The following is a 25282-nucleotide window of genomic DNA, read 5'->3' as shown; positions in this document are numbered from 1 at the left end:
AGCACAACGTTCATAACAACAGAACCGCATGACGAGGGGTTTAGCTCATACTGTAAGAAACAACTTTCTGTTTCCTCAAAGGTGTTTGACATACACTGGACATGTTAAATATTCATGCCACATTATGGGATAATGAATCTGCAAGGTGTTGATTTAGTACCATCCGAATGAAGCAGTTTGACAAAATTTACAGAAATAGAAATTCATAATGTGTGCCTTCTATGAGTATCAGTAAATCTTTTGTGATGGTGTAAGTCAGTGTCCTTCTTATTCTTGACAAATAAATAAATTAAATCAAATTAAAAAAATGAAAATTACAAAAATAAACCAAAATTACAAAAAATTACAAAAATACCAAAATAAAACATTTAAAAAAATAAAAGACAATTAGAAAAATAAATGAATAACATTTAAAAAAATAGAAAATAAATAAATCAAGTGTAAATAAAAAATAAATAATTAGATAAAAAAATAAGTTCATAAACAAATAAATAAACATAAAAATAAATAGAAATAAAAAAATCTAAATTAAATACATAAATATACAAATTAGAAAAATAAATAAATTACACATATAAATAAAACAAATAAATAAGAAAAATAAGCTAATTAAATGTTTAAAATCATTTTAAAATGTGTATTTATATAGAAAATAAATTAGAACATTAACAAATAAATCAGAAAATAAATAATATTTAAAAAAAATAAAAAAACAATTAGAAAAATAAATAAATAAAACATTAATAAATAAAGAAATAATAAAGAAACTAATAGATCAACAAACATATAAGTTAATAAATAAACAAATATAAATAAATCAAAATAAATTATTTGATTTTACATAATTAAAAAAATAAAAAATAAAATCACAAACAAACAATTAAAACATAAATAAATAAATCACCTGCTGGACAATTAAATCCACAGACTTAGATCTACAGCCAGCCAAATCTACAGACCAGAAGATCACAGAGACACGAGGGTGCAGGACTTTTGTGACTTCAGACAGAAAGCATTCACCTAGTAACACCTTAGCAACCACCTAGCAACACCATCGCATAACAGAAGCATGTTTGCATAAACAAGCACAACTCAAATTTTTTTTTTTTAAGAAAATGTACAAAATCTAGGACTGCGTAACTAAGGCTTGGATTTTTTCAGTAAACAAATCCAGATATTACCACATCACAGTAACATCATCTGAGCGCATTCTGTTTTTTTTTTTCGTTCTATCGAAAAATGCAACCTTAAAGGGGTGATGAATTGAGAAATCAACTTTCCCTTGAGCCTTTGGTATATAAAAGTTCATCGTGATATAAGAACATCCTGTAAGTTTCAGAGCTGAAAACGTCCTTGTTAGTCAAAGAAAAGCTTTTATAGACACCAGGCCCAGAAAACGAGAGATCTCAGAATATGTCTACCACTGACGTATTAGAACGCAGAAACACCGCCTCAAGTCCGCCCATGACTCGTGGAGCTAAATGGGTCGAGCAATAAACATGACGGTTCCAGCTCACATGCGTAAGACATTGAGTTTGTTCGATTCCTTTCACCGCAGAATCGATTATAAACTAGGGATGGGCATTTTTCCAAAACATTGTATTCGAATATTTGGGCTCATAAAAAACGAATATTCGAATATTCATTTATTTAAATGACGTTATTTTGAGAAAATGAGAAAGACGTTATTTTATCGTCAATAAATCATCAAGTTCATTATTCATCAAGTTGTCGTCACCATTTCTGAACAAACGTATGATTCGGTAAAATACACAACAAGCTTACGTTATATCTTAAGGTTTTCATTCAGTTCAAAACATTAAACAATATGTGTAAACAAAAAATATAGGCCTAAAGTACAAAAGTCTTATAAGCTCAAGCAGCATTTAAAGCAGACTGCGGCAGTTATCGTGCAGAACGTACATATACACTCGAGTCAGAACATGATTATCGTGTTTAAATCGTTTCACATTATAATGTTGAGAAAAACAATAATATCATGTGGATGACGATATTCTCGGGTGAGAAAACAAGCCCGGCTGACAGACGCTGCAGTGAAGTTTCTAACAGCGCTTTGTGTTCTCTGTTCTTAAACCCTTGACAAAACTTAAAGGAAGCATTTGTCTCGAGATCATTTTGCTATCATATACGTTATCTCGCTCTCACTCGGTGAACTCTAGTGCTTACCGGCACTCGTGAATACAGTGATGGACAGCTGTCCTCATTCGACTGGTGTTTGGATTTGATGCGATTTCTCAAACTCAGTTTCATTAAAGCTACACTATGTAACTTTTCCGTCCACTAGAGGTCGCCTGTTCAAAACAAAGGCGTAGTTTGATGACGCCACGTTTGAGCGCAGAATCTCGGGACATGTGGTCTTCACCTCACAGCCGGTGGGAAACAGTCAGGATAGGACTCGGGCAGAAATCATGTTCATGGATGCGATTATTAACATTACTGTAGTCTGAAGCAGAGCAGGAGCGAGTGTTGTGGAGCTGAGCAAGGCCGCAGGAGCGATTGAAGAGCGGGACTGTTATTATGGCATAGTCGCTGGCGGGACTTTTATTTTGACACGGTTGCCGGCGGCACTTCCTCTTCTCCAGTGCTGAGTGTGAGGTAACCCAGCTCTGTTTATCGTATTAGATATATCTGAGTGTGTTGAAAAGGAAGTTATGACGTTCGCTCGGCGGCTGCTATGACACTTGTTCACACTGTAGTGAGAGTAAAGTGTTTAACTGAATAAAACCGGAGACCGAGGGTGACGCAGATATGACGCAATCGACAGGCGACTCCCTCACACGCATAGCTCACACGTCTCGGCTCCTTGGTTAAAATAGCAATTTTCTCACGATTTACAAATAGTTGAAAACATTTGGGATATTCTAAGTACTCAACTGAACAAAATATATAACACTGGCCTAGTGGTTTCTGGATGTTTTACTGCAAAAATCCTACATAGTTCACCTTTAATTCATTTTATCAAAAGTAACTCCATTTTGTAAGATAACTTTCAATGTTCATCTAAGTAATTCCACACATCGCGAGGCAGACGACTTTATGTGATCAAATACACTTAACTTATTAACACACTCCAAAGCGCCACCCAGTAGATTTAGTTATAACTAAGTTTTAGTGGGATTTATCATGGATTCACTGCATTTACGGCCAGCAAAGCAACATAGTAAAATTCAAATAGTATTTTTATTTTTCGAATATTAATTACAGATCGAATATTCGAATAGTCGAATATTCGTGCACACCCCTATTGTAAACCAGATACAGGTCGAGACTGGATATGCAGACATATTGAGATTAAAACACAATGCTGTGCCTTCTATATTGGATCCGACAGGAAAGGTGCAACACACTTATGTGAGTAAAACATGTTTCATTCGTGTTAGTATTGCATTACAGATCGTTTGATATCTGTTGATTACATACCTTAGCACGCGGTAACAGGCTGGAGAAGCTGTTATTGGTTCATTCAGACTCGGACTTGTAACATTATAAGCCAGGGCTCTGACTTGACTTTTTTAAAAGCCCAACGTCCCTAGGGCTATGTGTTTTTCAGCCTGCAGATGGGCTATCTTAAATTGTGAAATAACATTCCTTTCTTGCGTGCGTGCGCACGTGTGTGTGTGTGTGTACGGTTCGCGCTTATATTCACTGATCGGGCAACAACATTCCAAACAATCGCGGGTGGATGAGAGATGAATCTTTGTGTTTGTTTGATAAAGATATTTTGCGAGTCCTGTGAGTGTTTCTCCAGACGCTTTGAAAACAATTTCCACATGTACTGAGGGGAGCTGAAGCTCATTAAATATGAAAAATCTTATCCAATCCTAGCTGTGGGCGTTTACTTCCAAGTCTTCAGCGCGGCACGCCCATCAAAACCAACCGTTTCCTTAGAAAGCCTCAAAACCAAGGCAGAAAATAGCCCATTACTTATTCATTATGATGTTTCTGAATGTAAAAACCACGCGAACATATAAAAAAATAAAAAAGCCAGTTATTTCTATTCACATTAGAATAAGCCAGTTCTTATTCCTCACTTGTCTATCGACAGACTCACACACAATTAACAGTCTGTGATTCATCCATATCAAACAACACTAATAAAGTGCTTTTATTCTAGCCGATACCGAGCAGAGGAGAGCAATTAGCAGCGTCCCTAGACAGACATAACATTTACCTTCCCATGTACAATCAACACGCACTGATTTACTGCAGCATCTTCAACAACACGATGACGACCGTCTGTGACTGTATGTGGGATTTCAAAGCACTTACTGGAAACCGCAAGCTGGACATCAATGCTCAGTGGTTATTTGTTACACTGCCAAAAAACACAAAGAGAGACTCTGCGCTGTTTTTCACTGGTAGCTTCACATCTATTCATGAACAGAGGCATCAAACAACGCTCCTGCAACTAAAGCTGCAGACACTGATGTGCTTGGAGTTTGTGTTTAATAGTCTAAGTAGTGCTCCGACGTCAATATCTGACTCAACTATCTCTTCATCTGGAAGACAGCAGCATTCTGCCATCACAAACGCATCGGGAGCGCTTTGAAACAAACTCGCCCATCTGCCGCTGACCTTCTCGCACGAGGACTGGCTTTCATGTGCCAGACGCCCCTTTTAGGTGTGAGAAACATCTGATGGACTATTTCACTGCTGAACGGGTGGGATGCGCTCAGATTCACGGCACACAGCATTCATGATTCATAAAGAGCTCGAGCACGTCTGATGCTCTTAGTCACGTATGGCACAGAATAAAAGCCTCTGAATAACACAAAGAAAGATGCACAAACACACTTTACAATCAGAACGTAAAATAAGATCAAATAAATAAATATCAGATAAAGTTAATAGGATTAAATAGGATAAAACCAGATAAAAAAATTAAGATTACATAAATAAATAAATTAATACAAATAAAATAAGATCAAATAAATAATATCAGATAAAGTTCTAGGATTAAATAGGATAAAACCAGATAAAAAATTAAGATTACATAAATAAATTAATAGAAATATAATAGGATCAAATAAATAAATATCAAATAAAGTTAATATGATTAAATAGGATAAAACCAGATAAAAAATTAAGATTACATAAATAAATAAATGAATAGAAATAAAATAAGATCAAATAAATAAGATTCAATAAATAAATACAAGAAATAAGATAAAGTTAATAGGATTAAATAGAAAAATATGAAAATAAACAGGATTAAATATAGGATAAAGCAAAATAAAATAAATAGAAATAAATTAAGATAATGTAAATAGGATTAAATAAGATCAAATAAATAAGATTAAACTAATAAATAAAATAAATAAGAAAAAAGATAATATGATTAAATAGAATAAAGTATGAAACTAAAAAGGATTAAATAGAATGAAGCAAAATAAAATTAAGATTACATAAATAAATAAAGATCAAATAAATAAATAAGATCAAATAAAAATAATAAATACGATTAAATACATTAATAATTAATTAAAGATAAAATACATAAATAAGATAAAATAAATCTAATTAAATAGGATAAACAAGAATAAGTAAAATAAATAAAATAAATAAGATAAACAAATTAGATTAAATAAATGATCAATTACATTATTAAATTAGATAAAATACAAAAATAAAGATTAAATAAATAAATAAGAAAAAATAAATATGATTAAATAAATAAAATAATAATAAATAAGATTACATACATAAATAAATAAATAAATAAATAAATAAATAAATAAATAAATAAATAAATAAAATTAAATTAAAAATAAGATTAAATAAAGAAATGATAAAAATAAATGAATAAATAAATAATAAGACCAAATAAGATCAAGCAAACAAATAAATAATTAAGATATTTATTTTATGTTATTTTTATTTTTATAAAAAAATAAGAATCTGGACTTTTGGGGCCACTGCAGATCATGTATGCCCCACATGCTTCCTATTTAGACAGAATTTATAACTGGGGTCTGATCTGTAAATCATTGACAGTCCTGAAACGAATGGAGTTGTATGAATGAAATGAACATGCTGAGCTGTACTGTAATGTAGCGGCGAGCGTGTGCTGTTTGTCATCGCAGAGGTTGCCAATGGCGTTATTCAGGACGGCTGTCAGGAACGGTACTGCAAAATGGATGACAGTGACTCCAGCAAAAGGGCTAAAGCATGTACAGCTGAGAAACAATCCTTCATATTTAAGAATCCATTGGGAAAACACTCCCTGATTACAGAAAACCACTTTCATGAAATGAAAACTGTCTGAGTAAAGAGGAAATCCAAACCAAACAAGCCATGTAGATAGGAAGACTGATAATAATAATGTTCTAGTTCTCCACTATAGGAGTTTAGGGCTGGGCGATGTAGGGAAAATTCTGTGTTTGTAAGCTTTTTGACAATATTCAGCGAGAAAAAAGCTTTCCAGTCCATAATCTCAGTGTGAAAGCAGCTCTGATCTCTTCATAATGAATGAATCTCTCAACGACATCAGAGAATTACACAGACACAGACAACTAGGAAACTAGAGCTGGGCGGTATACAGGTTCATACCGGTGTTTATTTTTGTTATGAAATGAATTTTGATTACACCGCAACACCGGTAAATGCCGCTTAAACAACGTTCGGAGCGTGGCGCAGCGCGTCACTGTTTGAGTGGGGTCCCGTTTCACTGTTGCACTGTAGTGAGGACACAGCTGAGATCGCATTACAGCCTAATATAGCTTCATCCAAAATCGCCCCCTAAACCCTCATTCACTATTCCCTACGTTATCCACTGAATATAGTTCACTTGAAGGAGTGAATGAAAACGAGTGAGTGAATTCAGGGCCGGGCGATATGGCTGAAAACTGTATCACGATATAAGTGATATACACTCAAATGATTAAAATATAAACACAAGTCTAAAATCACAATGAACACTTAACAATTATCTCTTAACATTAAGGTGCAGTGCCTCCGTTGTTCTTTGTAACTGTTACCGTTTAGATGCTTTGTCAATAAGGCACAGATGCAGAGTAACATTACCTCTCCATGTAGTTTCAAATGGTGAATCCGAAATCGCCCCCTATACCCTTAAATAGGGCGCTATTTGAGGGGACAGCCATTTGTAGTGGTGTCCCAAACCATAATGAATGTTATTGAGTGCACTCATTCTATCCCACTTTGCACCGCAATAACGAGTGTCCAGCCGATGTACACACAGCGGTTGTCCGAATACGCTCACTCGTTTTCATTCACTCCTTCAAGTGAACTGTATCAGTGGACTAGAGAATAGTGATTGAGGGTTTAGGGGGCGATTTCGGATTCAGCCAAAGTCAAGAATAGCACAACAGCGAGTGCGTCGAGTATAAACACGTCCCCAAACGAACGAAGCGCGCGTGTGTGCGCTGTCAGCGGAGGCTCGCGCTACGGAGCCAGACGAAAGTAAACAAGGCTGGTAAAACAAGTTTGTGGTATTACCAGTCTTGGTGGGGACGACGGTCAGACTTATAAAATCCAAAAAACTGCCATACTGGCGAGCAACAATTTCCTTGCTCGCTGCGGCACTCATTTTTCACGTATCACTCCACGCCGGTTCTGTTTACTGAAGAATCCAACACGAGACAACGATATGGGGCAACCAAATGAGATACGGTTACCTGATTGGCTGTTAGCCTGTCACTACTGAGCGAGTGCCTTTGTTCATGCAACCAAACTTGCTTCGCAACCTCTGGTTTCTTCCTAGGCAGAAAAAAAAATTATCGAACGTTTTATCGAACGCATGTTTTATTGATATCGATGACGTGTCTATCGCGATACATATCGTTATCGTTTTATCGCCCAGCCCTAGTTCAGACAGCCATTGAGTGTACATAGGCTGAACACTTGTTATTGCGGTGCAATGTGGGATTGAATGAGTGCACTAGGTAACGTCAACTATTTCGGACACAACTACAAATGGCTGTCCCTTCAAATAATGCCCTAATTGAGGGTATAGGGGTGATTTCGGATTCAGCCATGATTACAGCTGAGAATTCAAACAACACGCGGCATGCGCAAGGGAGATGTGATGAGATTAACATCGGTCACCACATGGATCATATTATTGCAAATATATAGACCGGAGCGAGCACGTTTACGTTTTTTATGGACATATTTCATATACTCTAGTGCTCTTAACATGAACCAGCAGCGTCTATGCGCACATATTTCATCACGTCTTCTTCAAATGAAATGCATGTGCAAACAAGGACACTGATACTACAGCCGTACGTCTGATCACGACCGCGATGACACGATGGATTATTCTACTACACCGAAGACAATGATGTAGACTGACAATTCAAAGAAGAACGGGCAAAAAAGTAACTGCTTTATTCTGTGTTAAACTGACGTGTGTCATTTGCTCATGAGACTGTAGTGCTCCTAAATGGACTGAAAATATCCGTAGACCTTTTAAATGTTCTTCTCCCTCGTTTTGGCAGTTTGTTGTTATATAGGGTTAGATTTTTAAAATGCTTAAGGTGCCCTCAACTCAGTTTTTTCTCTCTCCGTGGTCAAATTTTAATATTCAGATGTCTGTAATGAGTGTGTTGCAGGTCTGTGTTTTATTGGTTGTTGTCTCCCCACAGCATCATTTAATGGGGCTTTGCAAACCTGTATTAACTCTAGTGTGGAATATTTCTGCAATATTCACTCATCATGACAGTAAAATAGGGCATTCTAGTCAATCTACTGCAGTATTTCCTCTCTCAATCAGTAGAGAATGTGGTTAACACCCGGTCATGCATAGGGGAAAAAAATACCGTCTGCGAAACCGATATAATTTAGAAAAATACCGTGATATAAATTTTTGGTCATACCGCCCAGCACGAGTTAGTTTAGAGAAAAAGACTGAGTTCGTATCTGTAACTGAGTATGTTCAGAATGGTCACTACTCAGTTATGCAGTTTGCTTCCGGTGCACAATAGCTACAACAAAGACTTCCAACATGTCCTCGTTGACTTATTAATTGGATTGCCAAGATATTTTTACAGAAAAAGAGAATAAAAACGAAAATAAATATGAAATGATCACTAAACGTGCAACATAAGTTAATGTGACAAGAACATTGCAAACTAGTGATTTGAATATCTTATCACTGCATAAATGTTTACCGTTTCACATATAAAAAAATAAATATAAAAAAACAGTATGCAATATGCAAAAGCAGTAGGCTATGCTAGTATGTCATTCTGAACAGATACAGAATTGTTTGCAATACACTACAGTATAAAAGATTGGGGTTAGGACTAAAGAAATGGATACTTATTCAGCAAGAATGCATTACATTGAGCAAAAGTGACATTAGTCTTACAAAAGATTTATAATTCGAATAAATGCTGATAACCACTGGTGCTCTTCGCGTGTCGGTCAAAAATTACAGATTTTTTTATTCCAATGAAATTAATGTATGATATTTTAGTTTGATAATGTTTTTTATTTTACAGTTTGTATTTTTAGGGGATTTTATGGTACTAAATTATATTTAAGTTGTATTAATCCATTTATTCACTTTTTGAGCATAGGCCTGAAAATGACATTTTCAACTTAAACTGTCATAAATCTCGGAATACTTTAGAGCACAGATTTAGGTTTGATCTCTTTTTGACACTTGGCAAATTATTGCTGAAGTGAAAAAGTTTAACTCAAAAAATAAATGTTTCATTTTATGTTTATTGTTATGAAACATGCACAAAAATATTTCAGTTTTTATATAAAATATATATTTTCAAAAACATGTTTTACTCTAAAACTGCTAGAAAATCAAAGCCATAAATCTGAACAAGCTGTGTTCCAAATTTGAGGTTGATATCTCAAAAAATTAGCTTTGAGTAAACTGTAAAAAAATTAATCATGCTCTTGTAATTTTCACAAAATAAATGAAGGTGTTAATTAAAAATAGTGTATTTTTTCTTAAGAAAATTGTGAATACAATCAGTGTTGTATTTTAAGTCTTAAACTTAAAACTTAAAATAAAAAAGCACATTTCACTAAAATATTAAATTAATAGTTTCATAGACTAAATCATTTATTCAGGTAAATTGCATTAAAAAAAATACTCAAAAATATTATGTGTAATATTAGTAAAGTAAATAGCACATAACATTTTTTACAGTGTTATGCTGCGTTCAGACCAAACTCGAATAGAGCGTCTGGCGCGAGTGATTTCAATGTTAAGTCAATGGAAAGGCGGGTTGACGCGTGTCTGGAGGTCTCGCGGCGCGAAGGACGCGAATCCGCCTCATTCGCGCGTCCAGTTCGCGCGAATGACGCGAATTGGACGCGAATTGAGCGTCTTGCGCGATACGCGCGTTACACGCGAATGGTGCTTTTGTGCATTCAAGCGTTGGAAGCGAAATCGCGTCTGACGCCCGAGTTAAAAAATTTGAACTTTGCCGTCAATTCGCGCCGCGTTAACCAATCAGGAGCCTGCTTGCTGCTGTCACGTGGTAAAGTGACGTGTATGAGAAACCCTGCATAAATAAAAAATAGTACTATTGTGTCACAAAATGTAGTTTTAAGACTTTTCAGGTGGGAATGTAGTTGTTTAAAGCTCAAATCTGTGGTTTATTTGTAAAGAGAGCGCCTATTTAAAAAAAATAATCTTGTGTTTTTGGAGTTGTGAGATCCAGGCGATCACCGGGCAATCACTGCTCATAACCCCGGCGAAGGCAGCCTTTCCTCGGCCAGTCCTTCTGGCGTCTGCCGCTGGCTCTGATGTCCTGTAGTGGTTTGTTTTGTGTAGATCTAACGGCCGAGCTTTGCTCTCATGAATCTATAATTTGTTGTCTGCCAAATCGTTTTGACTGAGGGCAAAGAGAAGTTTCATAGCTTTATATTTTAAGGATATTTAAACATACATGCAGTGAAGATAATGTAGGAGTTGCCTGGACCACATTTGTGTGGCTATTAATGCTTAATATATATTTTTAATGAAAATGAAAAGAGGCAGAGTGGCGTTTTATGACATATTTCTACTGGAGTGCCTTGAACGTGCGTCAATTTCGCTTCCAGTGCTCGATTTCTACGCGCGTCCAATTCTCTGCGGACGCGCGAATGCATTCAAAATGTTTGCGCGTGAAACTAGACGCGGTAGACGAGATTTTGACGCTCAATTCGCGTTTGGTGTGAACGCAGCATAAGAATTTGTTTGTGTGCAATACCAAACGTTTCCACTGGATGAAATTAGTCCCATTCATTTCCAATGCGTTCATTTTTGACTATGAACAATACAAGTGTGACTATTTTTTACCAAATTTCGTACCATTCCAATTAAGTAAAAAATTTAATAAAAAAAAATGATCAAAAAATGGTCAAAAATGATCGAAGAGCACCAGAGGGTTAAACTTTCTGTTCAAATATTCCTGAAATAAATGTATCACGGTTTTCACTAAAATATGAAGCAGCACAACTGTTTTCAACTTTGATAATAATATGTTTTAGAGCAGCAAATCATCATATTAGAATGATTTCTGAAGGATCATGTGACACTGAAGACTGGAGTAATGATGCTGAAAATTCAGCTTTGATCACAGGAATAAATTACATTTGAAAATATATTCAAATACAAAACAGTTTAAATTGTATTACCATTGTACTGTATTTTTGATCAAATAAATGCATCCTTGGTGAGCAGAAGCTTTCAAAAAACATTTTAAAAATCTTACCAACCCCAAACTTTTGAACAGTAGTTTATATTGTATTGTTTTGTAGTACTAGGTCACTAAATATTAAATTACTTTGTTTTTTTGTACAGACCTCCAGCTCACAAAAAACGAATGTTTCGTCAGCTGAACGATAAAGCCTGAACACAACATGACTTACTGAACGGACTGCAGCCTTACTGACAATCTCAAATCAAATTTACGGTCTACTCTGACTAAAGTCTGTTCAGTTACTGATCCAAACCTCCTCTGAATGAAAGCTATAATCTCAGCAATTACCAGAAGACTGAAACACCTGTATTCTCCTCAGCTGTCACACACCAACACATCTATCAGTATGCATGAATGGCCAAAAGATAGAAATGCAAGTTACATTTTTAAAACAGAGTAGGAAGCAAAATAATAGACTTAAAGGGAGAGTTGATAGGACCCATTGACTTCCATAGTATTGTTTTCCATACTATAGAAGTCAATGGGGTCAGCAACTGTTTGGTTACCCATATTCTTCAAAATATCTTATTTTGTATCCAGCAGAAGAAAGAAACGGGTTTGGACCAACTTGAGGGGTGAACTATCCCTTTAAAGTACATTCTTTAAACTAAAGATCCTCTATCGGCATTGATATCCCAAAACCTTAACATCCATGGAATCTTTGCATTCCACAAAAGGTTCTTTAGATCTTTGAAATGTTCTTCACACTGAGAGAAAAAAATGGTTCTTTTAAGGTTCTTCTATTAGCCTGACGTCGTCATACTCAGATTCTAGTCAGAATGTGAGTCTGATACGGCTCCATTGGGCTGTGATTATGGGGTGTTTCAGCCGAACCAGGATAGAAAATGCCTCTCCACTCAATTGGATAGACCTGCAACCAATCAGAGCAAATTGGTCCGAACAGCTCTGGTTCAAGCATAGTTGCTCCACAACGGATCAAGTCCAGACCGAACTTCCCGAACTAAAATGTTGTGGGTGGGGTAAGTTCGGCTGGCATCCAGGCTATTCTTCTATGGCACTGCTGCAAAACCTTCCTTTCAGAACCTTTATTTTTATGTGTATGCATAATGCAGAAGCGCAGAGTGCAACATGCTCATATTTTTATGAGTTGCTGCCCATGTAAAAAGATATGCTGTCAGCAATGCAGCTCATTTGTTTGTAGAATACAGCTATAGAATTATGAAACATGACTGTCAACTCCAGCTTTTTCTGACAGAAACTGTGTATTTGAAGTATATTCTGATTAAAAAACTAGAACTTAGCAATGCCACTGCGGGTGAAGAGTTTTGTGTCCAGTGCTGGTCAATGTTATTTAAGTACAATATGTGATTTAAGTCAATGCTACACATCATTTTAATAGAAATTGGATGGAAAAGGACAGAGTAGAAGAAGACAAAAGGTTGCTCTGTATTAATGACAAAATTGGCAGACTTCCTCGCCATTGCTGCCCGGTTTAATGGCTGTTAGGATCAGGACGCACTCCAGCATTAATTCCACCAGGACATGTTTTTCAACAACACAAGCTTTCCGCTCAAACTCATCTCACCATGTTCATGCAGATAATGTGTCTTCCTAGAACTGAAAATAGTTTTTATTTTATTTTGCACCATCTGTTTTATTGGGGATGAATTTACACTATAATTTAGAGATTGATTATGAGTACTAATACTTTCTTTTTGATATATGACACCAATCAATCGTACTGCAATTATTGGGGTCTCCCTCTATATTTAATGTGCTGAAATATTGTTCATCTTAATTTCTGTGGATTACAAATAAGCACATGCACCTTTTCCTCATGTTTTTCTAGCACACAACACCACAATAATCTTTCTCTGCATTGCTCAAAACAATTCAGCAAAATTCCGATTGAAATTGGCATAGAAAGATAGAACATTCTATAGAAAAATAGATAGAGAGATACTGTAGATAGAATGATAGACAGATGGATATGAAAATAGACAGATGAAAGATAGAACAACAGACAGAATGCGAGACAGAACGACTCAATTCTGATTGAAATCTGCACAGAACGATAGAACAATAGAAAAATAGATAGAGAGATACTGTAGACGAATGGGAGACAGAATGATAGACGGATAGAACAACAGAGAGAACAATAGACAGATTGAATGAAAGAAAGAACAACACAATCTGCTCAATCCTGACTGAAATCTGCATAGAATGATAGATATAACAAACAGACAGATATATGGATAGATAGAACAATGGATGGATGGATGGATGAGTGGGAGGATGGGTGGATAGATGGATGGAAGGTGGATGGATGGATATGTTAATGTGGATGGATGGATGGATGAAGGTAGGTGGGTGGGTGCTTGGATGGAAGGTGGATGGATGGATGGATGGGGGGTGGATGGATGGTCAGAATCATAGACAGAACGACAGACAAACAGATAGAATGACAGACAGACAGACAGACGGACAGATGGATAAATAGATAGGTGGGTGGATGGGTAGGTAGGTGTATGGATGGATGGATGGATAGATGAGGGGGTGGATGGATGGTCAGAACCATAGCCAGAATGACAGACAAACAGAGAGAATGACAGACGGACGGATGGATGGATGGTCAGAACCATAGACAGAAGGACAGACAAACAGATAGAATGACAGACAGATGGATAGGTGGGTGTATGGATGGATGGATGGGTGGGTGGATGGATGAATGGATGGATGGATGGATGGATGGATGGATGAGGGGGTGGATGGATGGATGGATGGATGGGTGGATGGGTGGATGAATGGATGGTCAGAACCATGGACGGACGGACGGACAGATGGATGGGTGGATGGGTGGATGAATGGATGGTCAGAACCACGGACGGACGGACGGACGGACGGACGGACGGACGGACGGACGGACGGACGGACGGACGGACGGACGGACGGACGGACGGACGGACGGACGGACGGACGGACGGACGGACGGACGGACGGACGGACGGACGGACGGACGGACGGACGGACGGACGGACGGACGGACGGACAGACAGACAGACAGACAGATAGATAGATAGATAGATAGATAGATAGATAGATAGATAGATAGATAGATAGATAGATAGATAGATAGATAGATAGATAGATAGATGGGTGGGTGGGTGGGTGGGTGGGTGTATGGATGGATGGATGGATGGATGGATGGATGGATGGATGGATGGATGGATGGATGGATGGATGGATGGATGGATGGATGGATGGATGGATGGATGGATGGATGGATGAACAGACAGAAATCTTCAGTGTCTCTGCTTTAATGTATTACTGCTGTTATAAAGGAGAAATGCGCTCAGTTAGTTGAAGGGGAAGAGGACATCAGGCTGGCCTTAAACCAGAACAACTGCTGGCAGAGAGTCAGTGCACGACCGGAGCGCCGCTTTAATGAATCCTCTTTTGCTCGGGCTGCTATCTGAGTGACATTTTGTAAAAATGTGAGCTGGATTACAAATTCGTGTTGATATCCAGCTGCACAGACGAGACCTGGTCTCTGTAATGGACATGTAACCGAAGCCTTTGAGTGGATTATAATGGTCAAGTTCACGTTGAGAGCTCGAGAGCTCTTTGAGTGAGTTTAGAGAGTAAAACAGGCTTCGATAATTGTTTTTGAATGCTAGATTGATAATTGTAGCAGACGTTTGCTCGGAAAAGCAAAGCAATGGTCAACAGCAGTTGGCTAATGACTAGATTTACATAAAACATCTAACAAATGGGAGACACCGGCATGATTAAAACTTTGTATCCATGACAATTAGGGGTTTTTACTCCCTTGCAAAATTAATTATGCACATATCTAATGTAACCAGTCAGCGCTAATGAACATCTTCAGCGTGAGTGGGTTTGTGTGAGGTCATGTTAAAAAGACCTCACAGTGTGACCTCAGCTTCATCTATGAACCTTGTCGCAATGGTCAGCATGGAACACACAGACATGAAAGCTTTGTTTTAAGCTCACAGCTTCATAAAACATACAGCAATCGCATTACAAAGCTAATCACATCGGAACACATAAATTAATTTCCATGCTGGTCCAGGCTGGTTTATGCCAGCAGCACACACAGGCATAGCTTAGTTTGCCAGCGTGCTGTATGTAGTGAAGCTGGTTAAGCTAGTTGAGCAGTATAGACCTGGGTTGGGCATGTGATGTCCTTGTTTTTTCTAATTCAACTCCTGAATTTGAATTGATTACCAAAAAGGATGTAGAATTACAATTCGGATTTGAATTTAAAGATGTGAAATTCAATATGGATGGATGGATGGGAAAGTCAGAACAGTCAATGGAACGACAGATAGTATGAACGATAGAACGATGGATGGATGGATGGAACAACAGACAGAACGATGGATGGATAGATGGATGGATTGAATGACAGGCAGAACAATAGATGGATGAATGGATGGATGGAGTCATAGAACAATGGATGGATGGAACGACAGACAGAACGATGGATGGATGGATAGAGCGATAGACAGAACAATGAATTGATGGAACGAAAGACAGAACAATGGATGGATAGACAGAACAATGGATGAATGGATAGAATGACAGACAGAACGATGGATGGATAGATAGATAGAACGATGGATGGGTGGATAGAACGACAGATGAAATGACAGGCAGAATGATGGATGAATGGATGGATAGAATGACAGAATGATGGATGGATGGAACGACAGATGGAATGACAGGCAGAATGATGGATGGATGGATGGAACGACAGATAGAATGACAGGCAGAATGATGGATGGATGGATGGATAGATAGAATGATGGATATGTGGATAGAACGACAGACGAAATGACAGGCAGAATGATGGATAAATGGATGGATAGAATGACAGAATGATAGATGGATGGATGGATGGATGGAACGACAGATGGAATGACAGGCAGAACGATGGATGGATGGAGCGACAGATGGAATGACAGGCAGAACGATGGATGGATGGAGCGACAGATGGAATGACAGGCAGAACGATGGATGGATGGATGGAGCAACAGATGGAATGACAGGCAGAACGATGGATGGATGGAGCGACAGATGGAATGACAGGCAGAACGATGGATGGATGGATGGAGCAACAGATGGAATGACAGGCAGAATGATGAATGGATAGATGGATAGAACGATAGACAGAACGATGGATGGATGGATGGATGGATGGAGGAAGCGACAGATGGAATGACAGGCAGAATGATGGATGGATGGATAGAACGATAGACAGAACGATGGATGGATGGAGTGACAGATGGAATGACAGGCGATAGATGGATGGATGGACTGACAGGCAGAATGATGGATGGATGGATAGAACGATAGACAGAACGATGGATGGATGGATGGACTGACAGGCAGAATGATGGATGGATGGATGGATGGATGGATGGATGGATAGAACGATAGACAGAACGATGGATGGATGGATGGATGGATGGAGCGACAGATGGAATGACAGGCGATGGATGGATGGATGGAATGACAGGCAGAATGATGGATGGATGGAATGACAGGCAGAATGATGGATGGATGGATGGATGGATGGATGGATAGAACGACGGACAGAACGATGGATGGATGGATAGAAATTACTATATTATTTACAATAATTGATTCGGTTTTTAAGCAATAAGCACTAACATCTGGAAATGAAGCAGCTATGAATTCATAAACACACTTTTGCAACTTCTATTTGGTCCACGCCTGCACGAGTGCCCTAGTTCAGCCGTCCTCCCCGTAATCTCCTCTCTCTCGCACAGTGTGTTAGTGACACATGTCAGTGCTTGTCGCCCTATCGGGTCTAATCCTTCCCGCCGCTCCTGCGTCCTGATAAAGCTGCCGATGGAATCTCCACAGGCCTCGGGCTGCACGCAGGAGATTGTGCCGCGGCGGGATGCTGCGAGGCGTTAACACAGATGGAAGAGTGGCCTGCTTCTTCCTCCATCATCTCCCTCCCCACCATCACCACATCCCTGGGGCAGGAAGTCTTATGCTGAGCACAGAGAGGATGGCGACAGACGGCTGATCATAACAACTAGAGCATCTCTAATCAACGCGCTATCCTGCAGGACACATGCACGAAGCACGTCGTTATGTCTCAAGTACCAGCACGATTCTCAGGTGGGCCGACCTGCTCTGGACATGGCACTGGCAATGCACAAGCCGTGTGCATGTTCGTGTGGGCAACATAAACCCGTGATCGCAGCATCTGGGGACTGTTTCTGCTGATGCACAAAGCATGCACTGAAAGGGAGAAAGGGGAAGCCGTGCTCGTCGTGCTGTGCTCTTACCTTATCGCAGTCACTGTTTGCAGGAAACAGCTCACCTGAGTGCCTCTCGCATGCAGACGAAACGTATGCAGGCCAGCGAAGCGCATTCAAAACATCTCTTGTTGGCTCGGACGGCTGAGAGCCCGGAGAGCAGACTAAAATAAAAGGGATAGTGAATGCCGGGGGGAATCTTTCAAACTGACGCCTTGAGTGTCACTGTAATGCAGCTGGTATGCACCGTCCGTTCATCACAACTCGTCAGTCGCATTATATATGCGACGCGACACGGCTCGTGCCCCCATCGAGCCGCCCCCGCTCAGAGGGAAATGACACGAGCTGTGAGCGGCGCCCCCCCCGCGAGCGGAGATGGTCTGATCCGGAGGAGTTTGAGGAAGCGGGAGGCAGTAGCGGCGTCTGCAGCATCAGCCGTGCAACCCATGCATGCTCTCTCTTTCTCTCTCTCTCTCTCCCTAAGTTATTGATTCACTCCAGCCCGGCACAGCTTCAGTGAAATATGAAACGCCGGCCTGCCAAGCTGCCATCAATCGTGAGCAACATTAACAACAATATCAGAAAGGACAGGCAAATACTGCACGCTCCAGATGTCCTGCATCACCGCAGCTTCTGCCAAACACCCGGGAGAGAGGGAGGGGGAACGGGATCGGGATCAGGACATGACACCCTGTGAGAGCAGCACCTCACAAAACCTGTCAAGAACATGTTCAGGACACACATCACTGCAAAATCAAATGAAAGACATAGGGATATATACTTTGAAACATGAAACCTATTGTTAGGACTGCTAGGATTTTTTTGCATTGTTCTCAAAATTTGAACTGAACTGAGCTGGATCATGACACTAGCTTTGCAATATCGACACTATCGAACTGAATAATGTCTGAAGCTGCTTCAAAGCTAACACTGAATTTTTTTTTATAATTTATGAATATTACAACACTGGTATTTTCCTGTTTATTAATCTGTATTGTATAAAGCACTATATATCTAAATGTGGCTTGATTTAAACATTATCAATACGATTAAAAATTAGGTAACATTCTACTTAAAGCATTTATATACACTCACCTAAAGGATTATTAAGAACACCATACTAATACTGTGTTTGACCCCCTTTCGCCTTCAGAACTGCCTTAATTCTATGTGGCATTGATTAGACAAGGTACTGAAAGCATTCTTTAGAAATGTTGGGCCATATTGATAGGATAGCATCTGGCAGTTGATGGAGATTTGTGGGATGCACATCCAGGGCACGAAGCTCCCGTTCCACCACATCCCAAAGATGCTCTATTGGGTTGAGATCTGGTGACTGTGAGGGCCATTTTAGTACAGTGAACTCATTGTCATGTTCAAGAAACCCATTTGAAATGATTCGAGCTTTGTGACATGGTGCATTATCCTGCTGGAAGTAGCCATCAGAGGATGGGTACATGGTGGTCATAAAGGGATGGACATGGTCAGAAACAATGCTCAGGTAGGCCGTGGCATTTAAACGCTGCCCAATTGGCACTAAGGGGCCTAAAGTGTGCCAAGAAAACATCCCCCACACCATTACACCACCACCACCAGCCTGCACAGTGGTAACAAGGCATGATGGATCCATGTTCTCATTCTGTTTACGCCAAATTCTGACTCTACCATCTGAATGTCTCAACAGAAATCGAGACTCTTCAGACCAGGCAACATTTTTCCAGTCTTCAACTGTCCAATTTTGGTGAGCTCGTGCAAATTGTAGCCTCTTTTTCCTATTTTTCCTATTCCTCTGCTGTTGTAGCCCATCCGCCTCAAGGTTGAGCGTGTTGTGGCTTCACAAATGCTTTGCTGCATACCTCGGTTGTAACGAGTGGTTATTTCAGTCAAAGTTGCTCTTCTATCAGCTTGAATCAGTCGGGCCATTCTCCTCTGACCTCTAGCATCAACAAGGCATTTTGGCCCACAGGACTGCCGCATACTGGATGTTTTTCCCTTTTCACACCATTCTTTGTAAACCCTAGAAATGGTTGTGCGTGAAAATCCCAGTAACTGAGCAGATTGTGAAATACTGAGACCGGCCCGTCTGGCACCAACAACCATGCCACGCTCAAAATTGCTTAAATCACCTTTCTTTCCCATTCTGACATTCAGTTTGGAGTTCAGGAGATTGTCTTGACCAGGACCACACCCCTAAATGCATTGAAGCAACTGCCATGTGATTGGTTGATTAGATAATTGCATTAATGAGAAATTGAACAGGTGTTCCTAATAATCCTGTAGGTGAGTGTATAATGCATTTTTTAATGCATTAATTATGCCTTGTAATGTACCTTATAGTGCATTGTATGATCTCATGAATAATTGTAACCACAGTTATAACACGAATCTATTTTCATCTGCAAATGCATTTTACAGTAACTTTGGTTACACTTATTTATGAAACGATATAATGCATTATAACATACATTATGAATACCTTTATAATGCATCATACATCAAAAGCTTTAAGTAAAGGGTTACCAAAAATTACGTCAAAAATATCATGCATGGAGGAATTGTTCCCAATAAGATCAATAACATTAATTTTTATAAAATTGATAGGGCAAATTTACATAAAATGCCGACTTAAACGGCAACAAAACAGTATTTTTCCATGTAAAAAGTATTTTTTATATTACAAAAAAAAAAATCTAATAATAAAATCACCAGTGAGAACAATTACAAAATGACTGAAAAATCAGATCAAATTGTGATAAATAATGAGAATTTGGGACAAATGTGGCAAATTGTCCACACAAATTTACCACACACACACACACACACATTATATAAACACAAACTTGTATGTTAGATGCGCTTAATCGCTTTGACAGCCCTACTAAAATGACAGTTTGCCCTCTAACATTAGTGAGTTTTTACACACAGTAAATGACATCACATTAGAAATGGCTTGTTTACCTGGATAAGCTCTACTGAGTTTAACTTCACACAGATCGATAAGGCTCGGCTGTCCGTACGAGGTCACCGCTTGACCTACAATTCAATAAAACAGGGGCTTCCACAAAAACACTATTTGCCTTATCAGCAACACAGAAGAGATTGAGCGCGGCCCATGGTGAGCACCCAAGGGCAGTGGGTGAACCGTAAAAACGCTGCTATCTGCTCTCACAGGAGATTGCATGAAACACTATCGCGCACAGCAACCTTGAGGGACACGCGTGTTGCCATAGGAATGGGACATTGCTATTATGAGCCTTTAATAGTCTTTATTCGCACACCAGAAAAAAACAACTGCACCAAGCTCTTAAACCCTCAATCTGCAGAGATCCGACATGGAAAACAACCATTTAAGATGATAGGCTAATAAAGGACATGCTCAAAGAGGGTTTTTGGACCAACTTAGACAAGCATGGTCCAGTGATGGTTTGGTGCTGGTTCACCATCAAAACCATCAATGAGGTCAGCAAGTGCTTCTTGTAAAGGTGGTTGACAATAGGGTTGTGCCGTATATAATTGATATCATCGTCCATCGTGATGGCTGACCAACACCACGATGGAGCGCCACCATCGTGATGCCACGCCCCCGTTGCGAGTCTGTTGTGAGTGCGACACACACACTAATCCTCTTCTATAGTATTAGCTAAACTAAAAACTTAGCAGGGATTGCTCTGTAAATTAAATTGAGAATGTAACTAATGCATATATGCTATTTTAAATACCGTAGTCTATGCCAGATTTATAGCCTACATTTTGAAATAATTTGAGGCTGAAACATCCATAAGCATGCGTGTTTATTTTAGCACTTCCGTCAGTGAAACAACACACTACAGCCTATAAAACATTTAAACGATTTTCAGTAAATAATGGTAACCTAAAGAATATAAGAAAATTAAACATTAGTTAGAAAAATATTTGATTCATACTATTTGTGGGACACAAGCTGGATAGACACCTTTTCGAATATCTTCGTCTTCATGTTTTCTCCTGATGTTGCAAAGCAACACTTGTTGTAAAAGGTCCTAAGAGCGGATTTTATCTTGTATCTTGCTATCTAGTAACAAAGCACAAAGCTTATTGCGATTTATTGGATGGGATGCGCAACAAATGAAGTTCTGTTCATGCATCAACTGAAAAACAGCAAAGACTAATGCTGCGTTCATTTCACACCAAACGTGAATAGAGCGTCAAAATCTCGTCTACCACGTCTAGTTGGACGCTTTAACATTTTGAATCCATTTGCACGTCCACAGCGAATTGGACGTGCGTATAAATTGAGCGTTTGAAGCGAAATAGACACGCATGCAAGGCGCTCTAGGAAAAATATGTCATAAAACACCACTGTGCCTCTTTTCATTTTCATTAAAAATATATATATTAAATATTAATAGCAACACAAATGTGGTCCAGACAACTCCTACATTATCTTCACTGCATGTATATTTAAATATCTTTAAAAAATAAAGTTATGAAACTTCTCTTTGCCCTCATTCAAAACGATTTGGCAGACAACAAATTATAGATTCATGACACCAAAGATCGCCTGTTAGATCTACACAAGACGAACCACTACAGGACATCAGAGCCAGCGGCAAACGTCAGAAGGACTAGCAGAGGAAAGGCTGCTCTCTCTGGGGTTAATGAGCGCTGAGCGCCCGGTGATCGCCTGGATCTCATAACTCAAAAATGCAAGATTCTTTGTTTTAAATAGGTGCTCTCTTTATAAATAAACCACAGATTTGAGCTTTAAACAACTACATTCTCACCTGAAAAAGTCTTAAAACAACATTTTGTTATACAATAGTAGTATTTTTAAATAGTGCAGGGTTTCTCATCACGTCACTTTACCACGTGACAGCAGCAAGCAGGCTCCTGATTGGTTAACGCGGCGCAAATTGACGGCAAAGTTCAAATTTGTCAACTCAGGCGTCAGACGCAAATTTGCTTCAAACGCATGAATGCACAAAAAGCACCACTTGTGCGTAACGCGCAAGACGCTCAATTTGAGTCAAATCCGCGTCATTCGCCACAAGACCTCCAGATGTGCGTCAACGTGCCTTTCCATTGACTTAACATTGAAATCACTCGCTTCTGACACTCTATTCGCGTTTGGTGTGAACCAAGCCTGTAGTGCTCCAGTCAGAAATTGAAGCTTCTGCGCCTCGATCGCCCCCCCGGTGGCCGGTCCCAGTATAGCTCCTAAACCCCACCCCTCCATGTATTTGAATGGGCGCGAGACACACTAAACAATTTAATTACACTTCAAATAATTGTTTCCTAAAGATGGTTTCTGTAATTTTAGGCAGTTTTTATTACAATAATTTCATTTCAAGTGTTCGTTTTTTAAATAAGTTTAGTTTTAGTGAGTTATTTGATGCTATAAAAACGGGGGGTGTGACGTCATGATTGACAGCTGAGATTGACGGCTTCTCCGAGTGAACTTGTCACTGAGGCACTAACTGACTTTTTTCTGGATTTTTGGGAGGAGATTGGAGCTTTAGCTTTAATTTCTACACTTCCATAACTGTTTATTTCACACCAACATAATGAATTGTTCTGCATCTGCGAGAGTGTGGGCGGGCTTTTGATAATCGCGCCTCTACTTCCTGTTCTCTACTGCGCAGACTCGGTCCCAAGATGTCAGCGCCGTGAGCGGGCCTATGAAAGCTTCAACTTTGGCCAGCGGAAGTCAATGAAGTCGCGTCGTCCATATTTTTTTACGGTCTATGGTGTGAACGCAGCATACCCTGTGTTCACACTTGTAGTTCGGGTTCACTTGATTAGTTTGGTCCAGACCACCCAAAAAAATTTACTTCTGACCCGCTTAGTGTTAAAATTGCCATTTTAAACACCAAACTTTGCTTTTATTAAGTATATTTCGAGACAGAACTTACCGAACATCCAAAACAGTGCTGTTTGCTGGGATATGATGGTATTTTGAGCAGCTGAGAACTCGTGAAGAGCTTATAAAATGTGCAAAAGAGACAAAATAGTGGCAGGAATCTAGCCTGGCTCCAGCCTCCTACGTACTTCTGCTCAATTTTCAATTTTGGGATTGCGGTATATTCTCTGGTTTTCTCCGGTCAAATTTTAACCGGCCAATCAGCAAACAGAGGGAGTGGCTGAGAAATGACGTTGATGTTGTGCGCTAGTTTGTGATGACATACGTCACGACCAAACGTTAGTGATTGGTTATGGCAGATTCAGAGTGGCTCTGGGCAGATCCAATAGTTTTAAACTTCAACAGAGTACCCGCCTTCAAGGAAGTTAACGCTTGTCAAAGGAGAATGGCCAGACTCTCTGTACAAATCACATGTACGAGAGTCTGGTAGGACCAGGCTAGCAGGAATCCCTTTGTCACACACAAACGAAGATCTGCTGCGAGGAGACGCGGTTCTGATGCCTGTGCCGAACTGTGATGGCCAACATCACGACTATGACAAGAAAAAACAGGTGTGCTTGAGCATTCTGTCCTTTTTAGGGTTGCATCTTGTGACATCACGTCCTGTTTTAGCTTCGTTTACATGTCTTTGGTCCGTCTTCTGTTATATATCATTCAAACCGCATCAGAGTTAGTTTGGAAGCGGATCAAGACCTATCTTTTCAGGTTGTTTGGTGCGCACCAGAGTTCAGATGGCAGAGTTCACACTTAGTCAAATGAACCACACTAACAGAGCAATCGCAGGATTGGTTTTAATCGTGCCAAGTGTGAACACACACTAAAAGAGCAATTCTTGGGATTTAAGAAACATCAAAATGAGAATCGATTAAAATCGAGAAATCAATATTTTTAACATGGCCATAACTATTGGCTTCTTTTTTAACTTATTCAAAAGAAAAAACGCCTGAACAAAGACATTTTTGAGACAAGAGCTAGAGAAAAGTAGCTAATGGCAAGCCATCTGTCATGAACACATTCACATCCGCAGGACTGGACCCACTAATGAGATCTCTTGATAATCATATTATCTCCATTGTTTAATCATGGGATTCAACAATAATCCCATGTGAATTAAGAATCCCAATAGATGAGCAAATGATCTGAGCTGCTATACACAATCCTTTTATAGCTCTATGATTTTCCTCTAAGACAACTAGTGACTTATTTGGGTTTATTTTTATTTTCTTATGGAATTTTACAAGAAACAACAGTGAGACAACAGTGATACTGAAACAACCTCTGAGAAGTAAAAAAAAGAGTGTCTATATTGATTAGAGCTGCACGATATTGGAAAAAAATTACATTGCGATATTTTTTTTCCCAACGATATATATTGCGATATTGAGAGCCATCAATCCAGGCTAAAGTCA

At 39.1% G+C, this 25282-nt stretch overlaps 1 protein-coding gene across 3 annotated transcripts in view; it reads right to left on the bottom strand.

Moving 5' to 3' along the window:
• cdk14 (cyclin dependent kinase 14) overlaps positions 1 to 25282 on the bottom strand; it is a 252733-nt gene that overhangs the window by 161167 nt on the left and 66284 nt on the right. Inside the window, exon 1 of one of the 3 annotated variants that reach the window (XM_079837694.1) lies at positions 18005 to 18301. The exons of 1 other annotated variant lie outside the window; for it this stretch is intronic. The gene's annotated coding sequence lies outside the window, so the exon portion shown is untranslated. Of the gene's footprint in view, positions 1 to 18004; positions 18302 to 25282 lie in introns of those variants that run through there. One more of the 3 variants, XM_079837695.1, reaches the window with a different exon arrangement.

This window comes from Gobio gobio, assembly GCF_949357685.1.
Source record: "Gobio gobio genome assembly, chromosome: 15".
NCBI classification, from domain to species: domain Eukaryota; kingdom Metazoa; phylum Chordata; class Actinopteri; order Cypriniformes; family Gobionidae; genus Gobio; species Gobio gobio.
The sequence above is the reverse complement of the archived record's forward strand: the minus strand, read 5'-3'. Positions and strand labels throughout refer to the sequence as shown.